The sequence below is a fragment of the Pipra filicauda genome, unplaced genomic scaffold (genome assembly GCF_003945595.2).
Source record: "Pipra filicauda isolate LSUMZ 115617 unplaced genomic scaffold, ASM394559v2 scaffold101_size5749837_pilon, whole genome shotgun sequence".
NCBI classification, from domain to species: domain Eukaryota; kingdom Metazoa; phylum Chordata; class Aves; order Passeriformes; family Pipridae; genus Pipra; species Pipra filicauda.
The window spans coordinates 2,601,382-2,617,914 of NW_024103452.1; positions in this window are offsets into that span (position 1 = coordinate 2,601,382).

Below are 16,533 nucleotides of genomic sequence, written 5' to 3' on the forward strand. Positions count from 1 at the left end.
CTCCATCCCAGTTTTTGCTGGGGATGGGACACTTATCACTTTGTTTTTACTGTTTCAAGTTTCATAACTCTTCATTTTCTTTCTAATAAGCCTGAGGTACTGGATGCTTTCACTTCATGTTTAAATGAGTGGAGAAATGAGCATTTGAATCACAGCCTGTTTTCAATTTGGAAGGAAATGTAATGACACTATAAAAAGCAGAGGACTGCAGTGTATGCAATCCACATGAGGCATTTTGCTAAAAGTGAGGCATTGTTGCTAAAGCCTGCTTATGTCATTTTGATTTTCCTGAATACATTATGAAAAGGATAACATTGTCATGACACAGTGTCTGGTGGCCTTTATATTACTTTACTGAGCAATTACTTTATGGCTGCTATTCAGGCCCCTAGATTATGTAGTTTGCCATATTATTTTCAGTGTGATTCAGATTATTTGTTCACTGAAAACATTGTGCTAATTCTATAGAAATGTAAATAATGCATCCTGCCTCAGCTCCTGATTAAGCAAGGTGGCTGTTGGATGTAGCCATGATTGATTTTGACATGTAGGACCTTTCACAATTTTTATAAGACTTTGGTCAGCTACTTTATGCAGGCACTTTTTTTTTTTTTTTTTAATTATGACTTGCTGCCTTTAAACACTATTCATGTAAATTTAAAGCATACATTTGTTTTTCACTGTGGAAAAAGAACCAGACAGCCATGTCTACACTTAGGTCAGACACAAATTAGAAACTAACTTATTGTAGCCTTTAGAAGAAAGAGCTGTTGAAGAAATGTTTGAATGCTTATAAAAAGAGGCAATAGATTTTAGATTACAGCAGCCTTCCTGCAAGCTGTAGATGTGTTTTCCTTCAGATGTTCCATAATTGTAAAGGTGTATAATTTCAGAGGATGTCATGGTTGTCATGGTGATTGCATTAATATTGCATGGGCATAAAGTGTGCAATAACATCGTGTCAGTTCCTCCTGCCCTCAGGCTACCACAAGTTACTCATTTTTTCCTTCAAAATCATGTTAATTTTCCCCTATGAACATCCCTATTACAAATATCAGCTAAAGTAGCTCTTTAATTGTTCAGTCTAAATTTGCATAAATAAATTGACACTCTATTCACAGTCTGTGACAGTGAGAGCAGGCGTGAGGAAAAAAGACTTGGGGGTGTTGGTTGGTGAGAAGATCAACGTGACCCAGCAACGTGTGCTTGCAGCCCAGAAAGCCAGATGTGTCCCGGGCAGTGTGGCCAGCAGGCTGGAGGAGGTGATTCTTCCTCTCTACTCTGCTCTTGTGAGACCCCAGCTCTGAAACCACAACATAAGAAGGACATGAACCTGTTGGAGCGGGTCCAGAGGAGGCCACAAAGTTGATCAGAGGGCTGAAGCATGTCTCCTGTGAAGACAGGCTGAGATAGCTGGAGTGGTTCAGCCTGGAGAACAGAAGACTATAGGGAGATTTTAGAGCAGCCTTCCAGTAACTAAAGGGTCTGCAAGACAGCTGGAGAGGGACTTTTTACAAGGGCATCTGTTGATAGGACATGGGGTAATGGCTTCAAACTAAAAGAGGGTAAATTTAGGCTGTATATTAGGAAGAAATTCTTTACTGTAAGGGTGATGAAGCACTGAAACAGGTTGCCCATAGAAGTGGTGGATGCCCAGTCCCTGGAAGTGTCCAAGGCCTGTTTATATAGGGATCTGAGCAACCGGGTCTAATGGAAGATGTCCCTGCCCATGGCAGAGGGATTTAAATTAGACTGGTTTTAAGGTCCCTTCCAATCCAGGCCATTCTGTGATTCTATAATTTGCTATAAGGAAGGGACTAAATTAATGATTTAGTTGCATTGCTCAACTAATACTGGAAGGAAGAAGAAGTAGTGGATGTCGTAAAAGCTGAAACTTAGAGTTAGGACTTTATTATAATTTCTTCTATCAACTACATTTATGTCCTTTTCCCTCATATTTTGGTCATTTTTCTGTCTCAGCTTGGAACTTGCCCCTTTTTGAGCCAATGGAATTTTGGCCACTAGTAATCAGGCAAACTTCCATGTTATCTTTCAGGATAACAAAAGTAATAACCAGAAAACCACAGAAATTGCCATTGTTTCAGATTATGTTGCTATTGCTCATGTTTTATGAGCTCTGCTCTTTAGTGAAAGGTGAAGTCTGTGGATAGGAAAGGTCGTGGAGGTACCTTGCTCCCCCTTTCTCTTCAGTTGAATTCAGTGGGGGTTGCTAAAACTCCCAAGGATGCAACAGGTGTTATTGCTTCTGCTTCCTGCATATATTGGGTCACATTGAAAGTGGGAAATGCTGTGTTAACAGCTAATCCCAAAAGTATATTCCCTACCTGTGTACACCTGTGCTGCCTGCACAGGGGTGAATCCGATTTTGTCACATTTTTATAAAACCCATTTTGAAAGGGCAGCTGCTGCAGTGTTGAGTTCCCTGCTTGTCAAGTACTGTTGTCTGAGTCAATAACCTTCTACTTCTCCACCTGTGATAGCTGTCTTTGATTTGGATGTTCAGTTTAGGATTTCAAAGCCCTAAACAGCGCCTGTCTGTCCAAGCATATGTTCGTTAAGTGGCTCTGGAAGATTAATTCCTCTCTTGTTTCCATATGGTAACTACTCCAGCACCTCCAGGGGCTGTAGCGGTGTCCATAGAGCAAATGGGAGATGCAATCTTTTACAATACATTTACACTTTATATAGGAGCATGCTCTCCTTCATGTAAAGAGTCTGCTGACCAGATTTCATGCCTGTAGCATGACAAGCTGATACACGCAGCATCTCAGAGGGGTTTATTAGACGTGTCTCTTCAATATTTATAAACATAAGGCTATTTTTCAGCATGTAGCATGCCATGTACCCCTAGAATATGTTGTGTAAACATATTTTCACCTTTTCCTTACACCCTGACTGCTTTCTGCACAGCTTTAGCCCTGTTGGTAGGGAAGTGAGTGTGCCTGGCTTGCCATAGCCTTTCCAAGTCTGCACCCTTGAACTTGTCTCCTCCTTCCTCTGCACAAGATGGGCTTTGCTGTCCTGCAGGCTCTGTTTGTCCTCAGCTGCTAACTGATAGTTTTATAGTCCATCACATTCCTACATTTTGGTACAGGTAGATATTGCCTGGAGTTTGGCATAGACAGCTCTCTGTTGGATGGAATCATAAATACTTCAGTTAGAGCTGCAGGTGTAATGCCTTAGATAATGAATGATGGGAGATTGTAATCAATTAACTTCTAAGAGCCTTATAATTAACAATCATAGGGGAAAGCATTTTTCTTCAAATTGTTTGGAACATTAAATCCAAAGCTCAGCATTAGAGACCTAGGAGGGCTCATCAGTGAAGTGTCACATGCATTAAACCCAGAGCAGAAAGTCTTTGCACAGCGAGCACCACAGCGTTTAGAAAGATGCACTAGCTGTGCTCCAGATCATTTAGTCAGGATTAAAATTCAGCTTTTCAGCCTTCTTTTTCAGCACCTGAAACATTTCAGTTGCCTTTATTTTCTGTTCTCTTTCTATTTAAAGCAAATCAGGTCTATTTTTTCAGCACTAGCTTATGATTCACTGTTAATAGGAAGGTGGAGCAGGGCCAATAATGCATTTGATTGAGAAGATCTGTTCTGCCGGTGGTTTTGTGAGGAAAAGAAAACTACAAACTTCAATAAATTTGCTTATTAAATAAGCATAAAAATTTTTGTTGTAAAATAGGATTCTTTTTGATTTTTTCCCTGAGTCAGTGAAGTCTTGTATTTCTAGAAGTGACTCACTACATGTAGCCAAGGGTTTTTAACTGGTAATACTATAAAACAAAAGGAACATATGGTCTACCAACACAGTCAACTTCACTGAGTTCAGTGACATCACCACAGATATGCACAGATCTTCCCTTATTCTTTGTAAGGGCTGTGGGTTTTTTTAATATCTCTGTAGAACTACAAAAATGAAAACCCCTTTAATTAAGTCTTTTGGTGAATTTCTGGCATTACTAAAAGTGTAAAACATCACAAATCAGAGAAGATGTAGGTGTCCCAAGACAAGACACCATTCTGCTATGCAGAATTATGCCTTTCTGACATCTTTCACAGGAAATGACTGCACCAAAATGAAGTAGGAAGAGGTATCGCTGTCACTCTGGCATGGACCAGTAGAGCTTTCATGAATATATTGAGAACTTCACTGCAAATGCTGATCCCAAGCACATTTCCTGAAATGTCTAAGGGCAACCATAGCCCTCTTCATTATTAATTCCTCTAGATATTTCTTACTGCTGAATGATGGATACAAACTGCAGCATGGTCTGTAGCCTGAAGGCTGTGAAAATCCAACCTTGCCATCCTATAACAGTCCTTTTGTGCACAACATAGACAGAGGTCACATAAATCTCTGTTAAAAATAGAATAGTGCTGCTGCTTTTAAAGTGTGGCTTATTTTCATTCAACGTAGTTTTCCCTACTGCTCTCTTCATGTTTAATTAAAAAAAAAAAAGAAACACTTTCGAATATACTGTCAGATATTTCTCATTTTGAGAGGGCAATAACCTTCAAGGTTAACTAACCTCAGCTGCGCTCTTGGTGGGTTTTATTCCTGAGATCATCCCTGTATGCACTGCTGGTGTGTATGTACAATAACCGTTTTATCAGTATCAAGCATATTAAGCACAGACAACCCAATAGTTGGAAAAATGAGGCAGTTTTGATACTGATGTGTGAATATGTGTAATGGGCAGCTCACATTGTCATTCTTATCACTGGTATGTCTCTGAGGTCCCATTTGATTTTCCTGTAGTCAGTAGTAAATACCCTACTTGCTGTGAACAGATATAAAACCTTGATTGTAATTACTTTACCCTGTCCTGAAGATAAAGTCAATCTGTCCTAATCTAAACACTTCCAGATCTTTCTGTGTATTCCTTACTTAGCACTTTATCCATCTACACAATTGCCTCAAAATACTTCTCTTTAGTTATCTGTTCAGCAGAGGACTAACACTGCTTTCATTCATCTTCACAAAACTAGCATTTTCATTTCAGGGGTTAGTGGCCTGTACTGCGTCAGTCTAGGGAGGGCTGAAGTTGCAGGGTCACGGTAACATCATTCTGGGTGAAGTTTAAAATGTAAATAAATCCCGAAACATATTAAAATGTCTTTGCTTTCCATGCTATGTAGTTGAAAGTACATCTGGAAAAGTATATTTTCCTCTTTGTCTCAGTATAAATGTAGGCTAATGACAAATTTGTAACGGATTCTTAACCTGTGACAAAAACCCTGCTGTACATCGATGAATAAATTGATTTAATTTCCCCAGAGGGAGCCATAGGCTCAACATTATCTGCTGGGGCAGCACTGCATTATGGCAGTATATTTGGAATGACAGTTTTTTGGGGATTTTTGGTTTCTTTGTGGTTTTGTGGGGTTTTGTTTTGTTGTTGGTTTGTTGTTGTTGTTGTTTTAACCTACTGTTTTATTGCTTACTGTCTTGAAAAATGGTTCCCACACTATGACCCTGGATCAAGGTAATCTGCAAAATTATGAGAGGTCTGCTTGTGTTCCACAGCCTCCTCTGCACTGCAGCAGAGCAGACCTGATGAATCTCTGCGTGGTGCCTCGTGCTTCAGGGCAGAGACAGTCTCTCACCCTTTATACTTTCTCCTGGCATGTAGTGGGATCTGCATCAGGCCTTGCTGCTGGAATGGTGACCCAGCTGGGGAGGAGGGGTGTTGGAAAGCCACTGACACCGACTGTCCGGCTGTACAGATACGTGGGACCAGATCCAGGGGTTCCTTTATTAAGTCCCTTCATTTGTCTGTTCTGTGAATTGCTCTCATTCTTCCCATGGAGAAAAGACACATAGTCGAACTTGGCAGAGTGTGAAAACCTTACTCATACATGCTTGCTTTGGCTCTGATATTTAGCACGTGGAAAGGGTCAAAGTCCTTGAGGAATGGTTCAATGAGCTGAGCTGATAGAAGGCGAAGATGTACATCCTGCCTTTGTCCTGAACAGGGAGCCTGTAATATAGTTTGCAAGTAAAACTGTGCAAAATCCCTCCCACAAAGCATTTTACAAGATAGCATCTGGGATATCTGATGTTTGAAGGGGTACCTGTGATGCAGGTTTCTTGAAGAGATGGGATATCAGAGCTCTGGGGAGAGGCACTGTGCTAGAAGTGAACAGAAGAAGCAATGTTCTGCTTTGCACTCCAGCCAGCAATAATCTCTTTCCCTGCTGAATACTGCATTTTTCCTTTATAAAAACATTAATCTGTAGGGTATTGGGACATGGTCAGATCCTGCCAAGAACAAATTGTTAAGTAGTTGCTGTGCTCATTGCCTCTTAAAGCTGTAACTGTTGGTTTTCATTTTGCAAAATAAGTATCATGGGGCAAAAATGTATTGGCTGTGACATTATAACTATTTCCCAGAAAGATTAATTCTAAACTGAGAGACTTGAAAACAAATCATTCTTAGAAGTCTCTGTTTGTTGCCTTTACATTTCAAAACAGGACCCACCTTAGTTTCTATTTTCAGTTGGTTTTAGGTCATGGTACAATGCATGAGTTTCATACTATCAAGGAACTGATCATTCCTTCACAGGTACTCACCCTCCGAGGTGTCAGACTCAAACTGCACCACCCAGAGGCAGCACAGCAGCAATTCCTCTCTCAAACCATGCCCCCTGCTTTTCTTCAGGGCCTCCAACTGCACTCAGCACTTCAAATTCCCACATCTGTGACCCTGAGGCTAACCAACCTTCTTAAAGTACAGGGGAGAAAGTAAGTTTCAAATAGGGATAGCATAAACTGAGGGATATCTCACTTAAAGAGACTTCCTGGAATTGCCAAAAAAACATGCCAGGGCATCTCAAGGGTAATTCCAGAAGGTGCCTGTTTGTTCCATGGAGCAGAGCTAAAAACTGTCACATGTACAAACACATTAACTCAACTAGCTTGCCCATTGGATCTATTGTAGCTTAATAGGTTTCAATAAAAACTATCACAATAATGAATATGCTGATACAATGAAATATGCAACAAAGGGAAAAATTCTGGAAATGCGCAGTTTGCCCCAGCCCGAGGTTTAGTATAAGCTGACAAAACTCCTACCAAGATCAATAAGAGTTATAGTCTTCTACAGCAAGATCAGTTTGTCCTTGAACTTTATTGACATTGTTAGGCTTTGTCGCTACCTAAAAGGGGAAATATTGTCAAATACTACATCAGCTCATCAGACAGCTTATTTTTTTCCCCATGTAGTTAGATATTGAAGCTGCTGCCAGTCACTGTAATGGAGCTGTGTCAAGATTGCTCCTATTCCCAAGCTGATCGCAATTTGGGAATGTATATGTCTGTCTTCTTGTAATGACAAATACTGCTATTGTGCTGGTGATAAATTCTGCAGTCATTTCAATAGTATTTTTGCTGTAATTTACAAGCATTTGTAAAACTGAGACAGCAGAAGGGATCACAGAAAACCTAGTTCTTAGGGCATGTGTCTGAAAAAGGAGAATGGTTGTAACCTCTCTTACAAGACTTGAATCCTTAGAGCCCTTTCATATGTGGCTAGATGAACTTTCCAGTAATTCTAGTGTATTGAGAAAATGCTGGGTTTAGTGACAAATGATTTAATAAATCCTTTCCTTAGGCTTTTAGCTGGTGTCCACAAGAGAGAGAGATTTAATTTAATATGTCATTGACTACTCTCAGGTATGAGGTTACCTCCACAAATCTTTTTGTACTGTCACCTCTTGGCTGGTTATTAAATTAGTGCTGTCTACAAATTTATTTGGTCATAAATTATTTGGTAATTATTGAGAAGTTCCTTTCACCCTCTGTGTCAGGTGGTTGTTGGGAAGTAAAATGGAAATGGATAATTTATTTTTCAAGGTAATTTAAAACTGCTTGGCAATACGTGAATATAAAAGAAATTACTATGTTGAATATCTGAATTTTGCTTTTAGTATAAATGTCAAATAAGATAAACTTTCTGGACTAGACATCAAACATTTTTTTATAGATCAGACTTTTAAGAACTGTTTAAAATAACCCGATGAAAAATTTTATATATAATCAACTTAATTAATTGCTAGAGTAGTCATTTTTCTGTTACTCTGAATAAATAATTGGAAATGAATATGAGCCTAAATGCCCTCAAAATATGTTTGGCTCCAGAAACCTTCTTCACGTCCAATATTTACAAGCAACTAACAGCACTGCCCTGGGGATATTGTCTTTGGCTCAGCCAACAGGGATGGTATTTCAGGTTTTCTCTTGAAACACTGGTAGTGCCTGGACACTGAGCACACTGAGGTCCTGCAGCTTGGCTCACAACGTTTTTGCATTAGGAGCTGTACTGCAGCTCAGCAATCACTTGTTAAGTGAAATAATCCATGTTCTCACAAAGTTCTGTAACCCCTTTAATCATGTGAGTATCAGCACATCTGCTATCAAGCATTCGTTAATGACCACAAAGTCATTAGGCAATTATTTCATAGAATCATAGAATGGCCTGGGTTAGAAGGGACCTTAAAGATCATCTAGTTCCAACCCTCTTACTATGGACAGGGACACCTTCCCCTAGACCAGGTTGCTCAGGGCCCCATTCAACCTTGCCTTGAACACTTCCAGAGACGGGGCATCCACAGCTTATCTGGACAACATGTTCCAGTGTCTCACCACCCTTACAATAAAGAATTTCTTCCTAATATCTGATCTAAGCCTGCCCTCTTTCAGTTTAAAGCCATTACCCCTGGTACATGCTCTTGTAAATTTGTCGTTGTATATCTCCTTATCCCAATTTTTACATTTTATTGTTCCAAATATAACTTCTGTCCCATTGATTTTGAGATGGTAAAACTTGACCCATATCTAGGATTTCTGCTAATGTTACAAGCAATTTTTAAGCTTAGTAGTCATGGCTGCAGGGTTTGGCCCTGTATCATTATGTTAGGGAGATGCATTTTCATGTTAATCATAATTACCATCTAAATTTCTGTTTTACTGCACATCCAAAGCACTGACAGTTGTCCAACACGTGGCATAGAGCCAAAGCCAACAAAGCAAATTAGGAAGATGCTGGCAACTAAAACTGAGGGCACCATTTGCAGGTTCTTACCCTTTCCTGCCCTTTTTTCTTCTTCCCATGCTGCTAGAGATCCAAGCATGCTAATTAAAAGGAACAAATGATGCAGTAACTAGATCATCACATCCCTCATGCTACATACGGTGAGGCACTTGGTCTGTGTAGCAGGATTTGGTTTCTGGATTTAGTGCACTTCCAGATTTTTTTGACAAAGTGTTTGTCTTCTTGGACAGTTTCTTCTTCCTCTGGGATGGGGAGTGATACCAGCTGAGACTACTGGCTGGGATAAGCACTCTCCTGACCCTGCAGGAACCAGTTGGCCTAGTTATTCCCTGCTTAGAGTTAATTCTTCATGACAGTGCTTCCATTCCAGGCTGGACAGGGCTTTGAGCAACCTGGTCTAGTGGAAGGTATCCCTGCCCATGGCAGTGGGGTTGGAACTAGATAATCTTTAAGGTCCCTTCCGACCCAAACCATTCCATGATTCTACGATCTATGTTCTGCAAACCTGGAGGATTTGCACATGGAACACTGGTATAGTTCAAGAGCAATGTACCATCAAGCCAAATTAGTCAGTAATTCTTAGCATTTATCTCTTGTTCTTGTTTCTTATCTTGTTCTTCTTTTGCTCTGATCTTTGGTACCTGCTGTAAAATGTTGGATTTCTGGCTTTTCAGGTTAATTAGGGATGGACTAGGCTTAAGGCTATGAAAGAGTGTTGAATGGCAGGATACAACCCTGTGGGCCTCAGTTCCAAGTTACACTGTACTCTCTGCTGAAGTTCTTGCCAAACTGAGCAGTGGCAAGTAGGGTCAGATTCTGGGTGAAGCTGAAGCATCCCCTTAACTTGATATGATAGACACCACTCTTCTAAAAATGCATTAATTCTCCAAGAGGCTCAAAATGTGATCAAAAGACCAGATTTTTCTTAGAACTTCATTCCGTTAATCTTGCATTTCCTACCACCATATCTTTCTACCTTTTTCAAGTTAGGAGTTTCCCAGTGGAGATGCTGAACTGTTAAATACTTCTTACATGAGCCAGCAGGAAGGCTCAATCTGCATGTGTTTCTTATATTTGGAGCCACAGCTCTGATGTCCTTTCTCATGCCTTTAGGATTGACGCACCACCTGCAAGAACTGTTAGATAAAATCCTCAGACTTTGATAAGCAAAAAAACAAATAGTTCTGGTGTTTGCATCCTTCAAACTCATTTCAGTTCACTCAGTTTTCTCTGAGGTCTATGTCCTCAGAGAATACTGCTAAAGGCAGTGCTGTGCATCGTGCTGCACAGCCCTAAAAATGCATATCTGACAGTGAAACTCGGTGTTTTATTGTGATTGTCCTGCTTTAATTTGTAAAATTCTTATTATATTGTCATATTTGGCTAAAAAAGTGGTAATTCCTTTTTGTGGTAGTGATAATCCACTATTTGAGAGCAGTACTGAAACTACTAAATAGGAATACTAGGTGATTTGGGCCATAAGCCTAAAGTCTTCTCTTTCATTGTTTTTCGCTTTTCTACTCTACTCCTTTCCTGATGAGCTGCTGATAAGTAAATTTGTCACAAGCTTACAACCCATTGTTCTTTTACCATGGGAGAAAAGAAGGGAATATTCTCAGATGCCAAAAACACTCTCGTCCCAAAAGTTTCATCTTGACCAGGATTATCCTATTGGACAAATTCAGCAAAATATTCACCACAGATGTTACACACTGGTTTAAACAGATGTATTTTTAATTATACTGATTAAAATTACTTTCTAAAATCATTTCCTGCCTTCTTCTCTTTTGTTAGACCTTAGAAGGCCATGGTTCCACCCGGCTTCTCTGGAGGGGAAAGTGGCAAAATTTGTGAATTCATCTTCCTTTCTGCTATAGGATATTGATTTTTCTCAGCTTTCCTATAAGACTTCCACAGCTTCTAATGACAACTGTTCAGCACAAAAACCCAGGTGAGAGAGCAGGAAAATTGGCAAACATCACTTTTGTTGCTTTCCATTTGCATCCTCTTTTTATACATTATTTACTCTGGAGAAATTTCATTGTTTCCAGGGAGTGAATTCTACACCACACAACAAATGTGCAGCCCTGAGCTGACGTGCAGGGTGTCCTGCTTTGTCTGTGATCAGCAGAACAGCTCCCAGCTCCCCATGTCATCCATTCATCTCTTCTGTTTCATCCTGTCCCGTTCACCTCTTAATATGCTTTGCTACACTGAACTTTACCTCCTGCTTCAATGTCTCTCCTTTTAATCCAGCTGTGAGTTTCTGAGCTGATTGAGCTCTCACTGAGAGATAACTGCTCATTGTTTTTGTGATCAGCAAGGTCTCTCACCAACTGGCTTGTCTTACCAGAAAAAAAAAAATCTGCAAAACGTTCACAGTAGATCTAGCTCAAGCCACAGACGGGGTTTGAGGGTAAAAAAACATTATGAAAAGAGAGAAACTTTTCTCTGTCTCTTTTCCCTGGACTGTGGATGATGCCGCCCTCCTCCACTGAACAAAAGCATGGCTTCAGAGTTTCTAGTAGCGATGAGCACTTCTATCTTAACAAAGGTTTCCATGAAATTCTTCATGTACAGAGTCAAGTGTATCTCTCACAACCTGAGTTGGCTTTGTCAGCAGGCATCCTCTTGCGCAGGCCTGGGGAAGCAAACTGTTTCTCTGTATCTGAACCGATAATTTTCTGTGACTATTTTTAGAGACCTGAGGGTGGACTTTTTTTTTCCCCTTTCTTTCCCAAATGAAATTTCAAAGTGCCTCACTGAGTTTCAGCTGCTTGTTTTATTCCTTGTGTCTCTTCAGTTATCATTACTCCAGGATGATTCACGTTGCTTTCTAAATGCATATGTTTGGATGCCTATTGTGGGGAGCTTAGCAACTGCATCACGCTGAAAGCCCATGCTGGCTGAGGCACGGCTGATGCTTAACCTTTACTCCTCTTTACAGGAAAAAGATCACTGCTGTGGGCTCATGACTGAGCAATGTTCTGCAATGTTTGATTATCCTGATTTGTACCACTGCCTTCCTCCTCCCACCATCTTCTCCTTTCCTGGTCACTGTAATTTTTACTTTTTTTTAAAATTTGTTACTTCTTGTCCTTCAAACAAGATTTTGCAGCACTGACAGTCATACATTGAGGCAGCAGAAGTATAGTTGTGTATCCAGAAGTCACGGGTGAAACTTTCCTGTCTCACACCTGAAATTAGTATTTTTTACTAAATTTTCATTGGGTAAACTGAAATAGACAGTGTTCAAAACTCAGGACTTAAATCCCAAGCCTTGCCTACAAGGCACTTTGGCAGCATCTTGGCCAGATTCAATACATTCTAGTAGAATTTAGTCATATGATTTATTCATAGTACTAATTTCTGGTTTTCTTCTTAAACCTGCAGGCTAAAATAATTTCATAGAGAATATTTTATTTCTAGTGACTGAATGACAGATTTCTAGCAAATTAAAAAAAAAAAAAGAGGAATGGAAGAATTTCAGTTTTTAAAACTGCTATCAGTGTATGCTTGTCAGTCTGCTCAAAAGTAAATAGCAATACAGAATGGAAAACTACTTGTTAGATTTTAAGCATGAGCAAAATCATAGACTGACAAATTGCAAAAAGCTTCCTGTTCTTAGAAAAAAAATGTCTTTTAGAAAACGAATTTCTACCACAATTTATGCAGATGTAGAATAAAAGCTGTGTAATGGGCCAAATGGAAAATGTAGGCACTATTAAATGGGTATTAATGGAAAGAGAGGCCCCATATTTCACTTGAGTTGTCTCGGAATTATGAATATTAATAAGTGCTTCAAGGAAAGCTTTACACTTTGTGTCCTTATAAACTGAATTTACAGCATGTATTCTTCAAGGAATTATATTCAGGCACTTTCTACAGCAAAGCCTGGAGACTTTTTGACCAGCGTGTTCTTTGAGTTGTCAAGGTGGTGATCCTGGAGCTGCAGGCACTCACTGTTCCTCAGCCACCCCCAGTGGCTGGTTGGCTGATGCCAGAGCTCTCAGCCACTCTCATGCACACCACAGGGAAAGGTGCTGCATTTTCTTTATCTACCTTTAGCATCTACTTTAGATTATTTTACTAGGTTGCAATATCAGTGCAGTTAAGTTTATCCTCTTTGCCCACTGGCAGCTTAGTATAAAAACAGTAATAGCAAGCTCACCTTGAGTGGAGAGCAAACTGTGCTGCAGGTAAGGATTTCCCAGTTTGCAAGGGACATATTTGGCACTTCAGCCGCTTGTGAGAAGCCAAATCTGAAAAATAACAACGTTCCTTTCAAACTCTTTGCTTTCCTAACCTGTTAGTATATAAATTCAAGGCTCCCCATCAGCAAGGCGAAAGGTCATCACTGAGCCTGGAAGATTCATTTCTCTAAGTCAGTCCCTCAAAGCACCTGTCTCATGAATTCCCTACATGAAAGATCTTTCACCTTGGTGAAATGACAAATGGAAAAACTTGTGGCAAGATAAAGGAGGGTAAGGACTTTTGGAAGATGTTAGCTGGGTAAGAACCAATATCATCATCAAACTTACTGATTTACATGCAAAAAAATTATTTCATTTATAAAAGGAGGTAGGTCTTCACAACTTGTGTTAAACACAAGAGAGTAAACATAGAATTATGTTGGAATAACAATGCATGTTAAAAAAAATTGTTGTGTTTATGAAGAAATACATACAAATTATAATGGATACCAGGAAATATGATTTTATTTATTCTCTGAACAGACCACAGTGAATGTCAGCAATTGAAATTTAAGCAAGAAAACCAGCAATAACACTTAAGGAACATTTTGTAGCTTTCTCTTCTATTTCAAAATGGAATTACTGAATTTGTTTATAACAAAACTAGAAATCACAGACCTGCTGCTCCTGCTCTTAATTGCAGCCTGGAAGTTAGGCAGTGTTCTGAGCTAAATTTGTCTGAGGAAGGTGAATCCTTGCAATTAACAGTGTTAAGTTCACTTTTTAGTGAATCTATCAGAATAAATCTGCTATTTTGCATATGGTAGCACATGTGATGGTCCAACATGAGTGCTGTCCTCACATACCTTAGTATAGTTAAATCAACTCTTACTATAGTAAGCCCAAATTCCAAAAAAATACAATTGGCTGGATAAAGTCATGAGACTTTTTCAAGTAAAAAACCTTTTTTCCCTCATTTTATGATTCCTGATACTGACGTCACTTTGTAGAAAATAAAGACCAAACCTAAATGAAATCTGAAGATGTCTTTTAATTAGTGTTTGATGGGAAATGGGTTTTGGAGCTTTTTTTTGACCTTTTTTTTTTTTTTTTTAGCTTCTGAATGAGGCAGACAGGCTGCAGGCTCCACATCTCAGCCCAGGTGTCCTGATGGCTGAGTTTCTCAGTGTGTCAGAATAAATTTCTGCCTCTATGCTCTCCTGTCTCCCTCTTTCTTCCTTTTCACTCTTACTTGTTTTGTTCTATCCCTAATCACATGTTTCTGCAAACTATTCTTTCTATGTGCATTGGGTGTCACAAGATTATTTGGTTTAAGGTCATAAGACTTCAAGTTCTGCTTTTTTTCTCTACTTTTAATAGGCCTCTTAGAATTCCCCCTGTTAAGTTTAGCTCTGATGAGTAAAATAGAAGGGTTCAGAATTGGTCAGACCTCAAATCTCAAGTGAAGTTAGTGATGAAATATAGAACTAAGAAAATATTGCTCCAGTGAGGCCCTAGGAGCAGAACTCCAGTGCTTGCAACCCCACGCTGCTCCATTCCAATAGGTTCTGAGACACAACTCCTTTCCTCTTCTTCTCCTGATCTGAGCCACTGATTTGAGTGGAATTTTGGCTTGGATTTGGTGAGCAGGATGAAGCTGAAGGCTAATGCTTTCAGTCTCATGTTAACCAACATAATACAACTCCACTGGTACTTTTTCCCTTGTAGACTGAAGATGCCGAACTGTGGCAATTAAGTCTTATGTGTTAAATTTATTTCTATCCTGAAATGAGAAAATGAACCGTCATCATGGTTCATTCATCATTCAGACCCCCATGATACTTTTGTTGTTTTGGGTAATATTTGTTAAAGTTATTAACACATGTAATAGTCATGTAAGAAAAGTTAGCTAAACAGTAGGAATTTTAGTGCTCAGGGTCTGTCTGTATCACACAGTGATTTCTGAGAACATCCCCAAGCTTCCTGTGCCTCCATTGGCTCTGGAGGTGTATGTCAGCTTTGTCAGTCCCCTTGGCCCTGCTGCCAACTTCAGAGCACCTTCTCACCAAGGGGACTGAGCTTCTGCTGTGGCCTCTGCAGCACTGGGCTGCAAGGATCCCCCTCCTGCTGGGGCTCCCCCAGGCTTCCCAAACAGGACAAATGTGGCCTTGTTTAAAACTCCAGTGGAATTCCAAAGCTTGAACTGGTGGTTTTAGTCAGGATTTTTTAATCAGTGAAAGAACAATACCTCTCCTTTCTCCCCTAAATCCATTTGTGCAGCTCCATTTCTGTAAGTGGGTCTAAGCTACTCCATTTTACTCATAGGCAGGATCTGTTCAAGGGCTTGAAAGGAAATGGGATGTTTGCAGGACAGTGCCTCCACCTGGGTTTGAAATTACTTCTCTTTCAAATTTTTTATTAATCTTCTGATTCTTCCTTTTGATTTTTAGCACTAATATTGCCAAAGTGCATAAACAAACTATCCTGCATTAGGTTATAATAAGTTTCATTATTGAAATACAGTTATGCATTCTATTCTACTGAAAAGGTGGTTCAGGATTTCCATTGGCAAATCTTATTACATTTAATGTGTCAGTGTAAATCATGACACATCTTTTGATGCAGCAGGGTAGATAATTGTATTCATAATATGTAAGTTACAGGAGTTATTAAAAACTGCACCAAACACAAAACGAGCCCTTGACAACCATATAGTGCTACGTGAGACCCTGTGTAGTGGATGGACCAGCTCATTAATCCACATTGCTCAGAAGGCAACTATTGATTAGATTTGACTGATCTCTGTTACTGAAGAGCTCTGACATAAACTCAAAATTGCTTGCATGGCCTTTGATAAGTGCCTCTGTTTAGAGCTCAAGACCACACATGGTTTGATTGTTCGGGGCTTTTTTAAATTGACATCACTGTTAATAAACCCCAGTATTGTGTCCTTGCTATAGTTTAATACCTTGTCTTTCCCTCACTTTGTTCTCTTATCTTGTATATTTGAGTTCCTCACTTCCAATACTTAAAAGATTAGCCTTCAGTGTGAACAGTTCTGATTATCTTCATAATAGAATTAGTAACGAGATATATCAGCAAGATAAACCTGTCTAGCAGGAAAAAAATATTTCCCACTTTCTTAACCATGCAGGGAAGTAGTTGCTGGATCCTGCATAGATTCTGGATGAGATCTTATCCCAAGATGTTTGTGTACTACCCTGACGCTCCAAGAGTTCATTCAAAGCAAACATG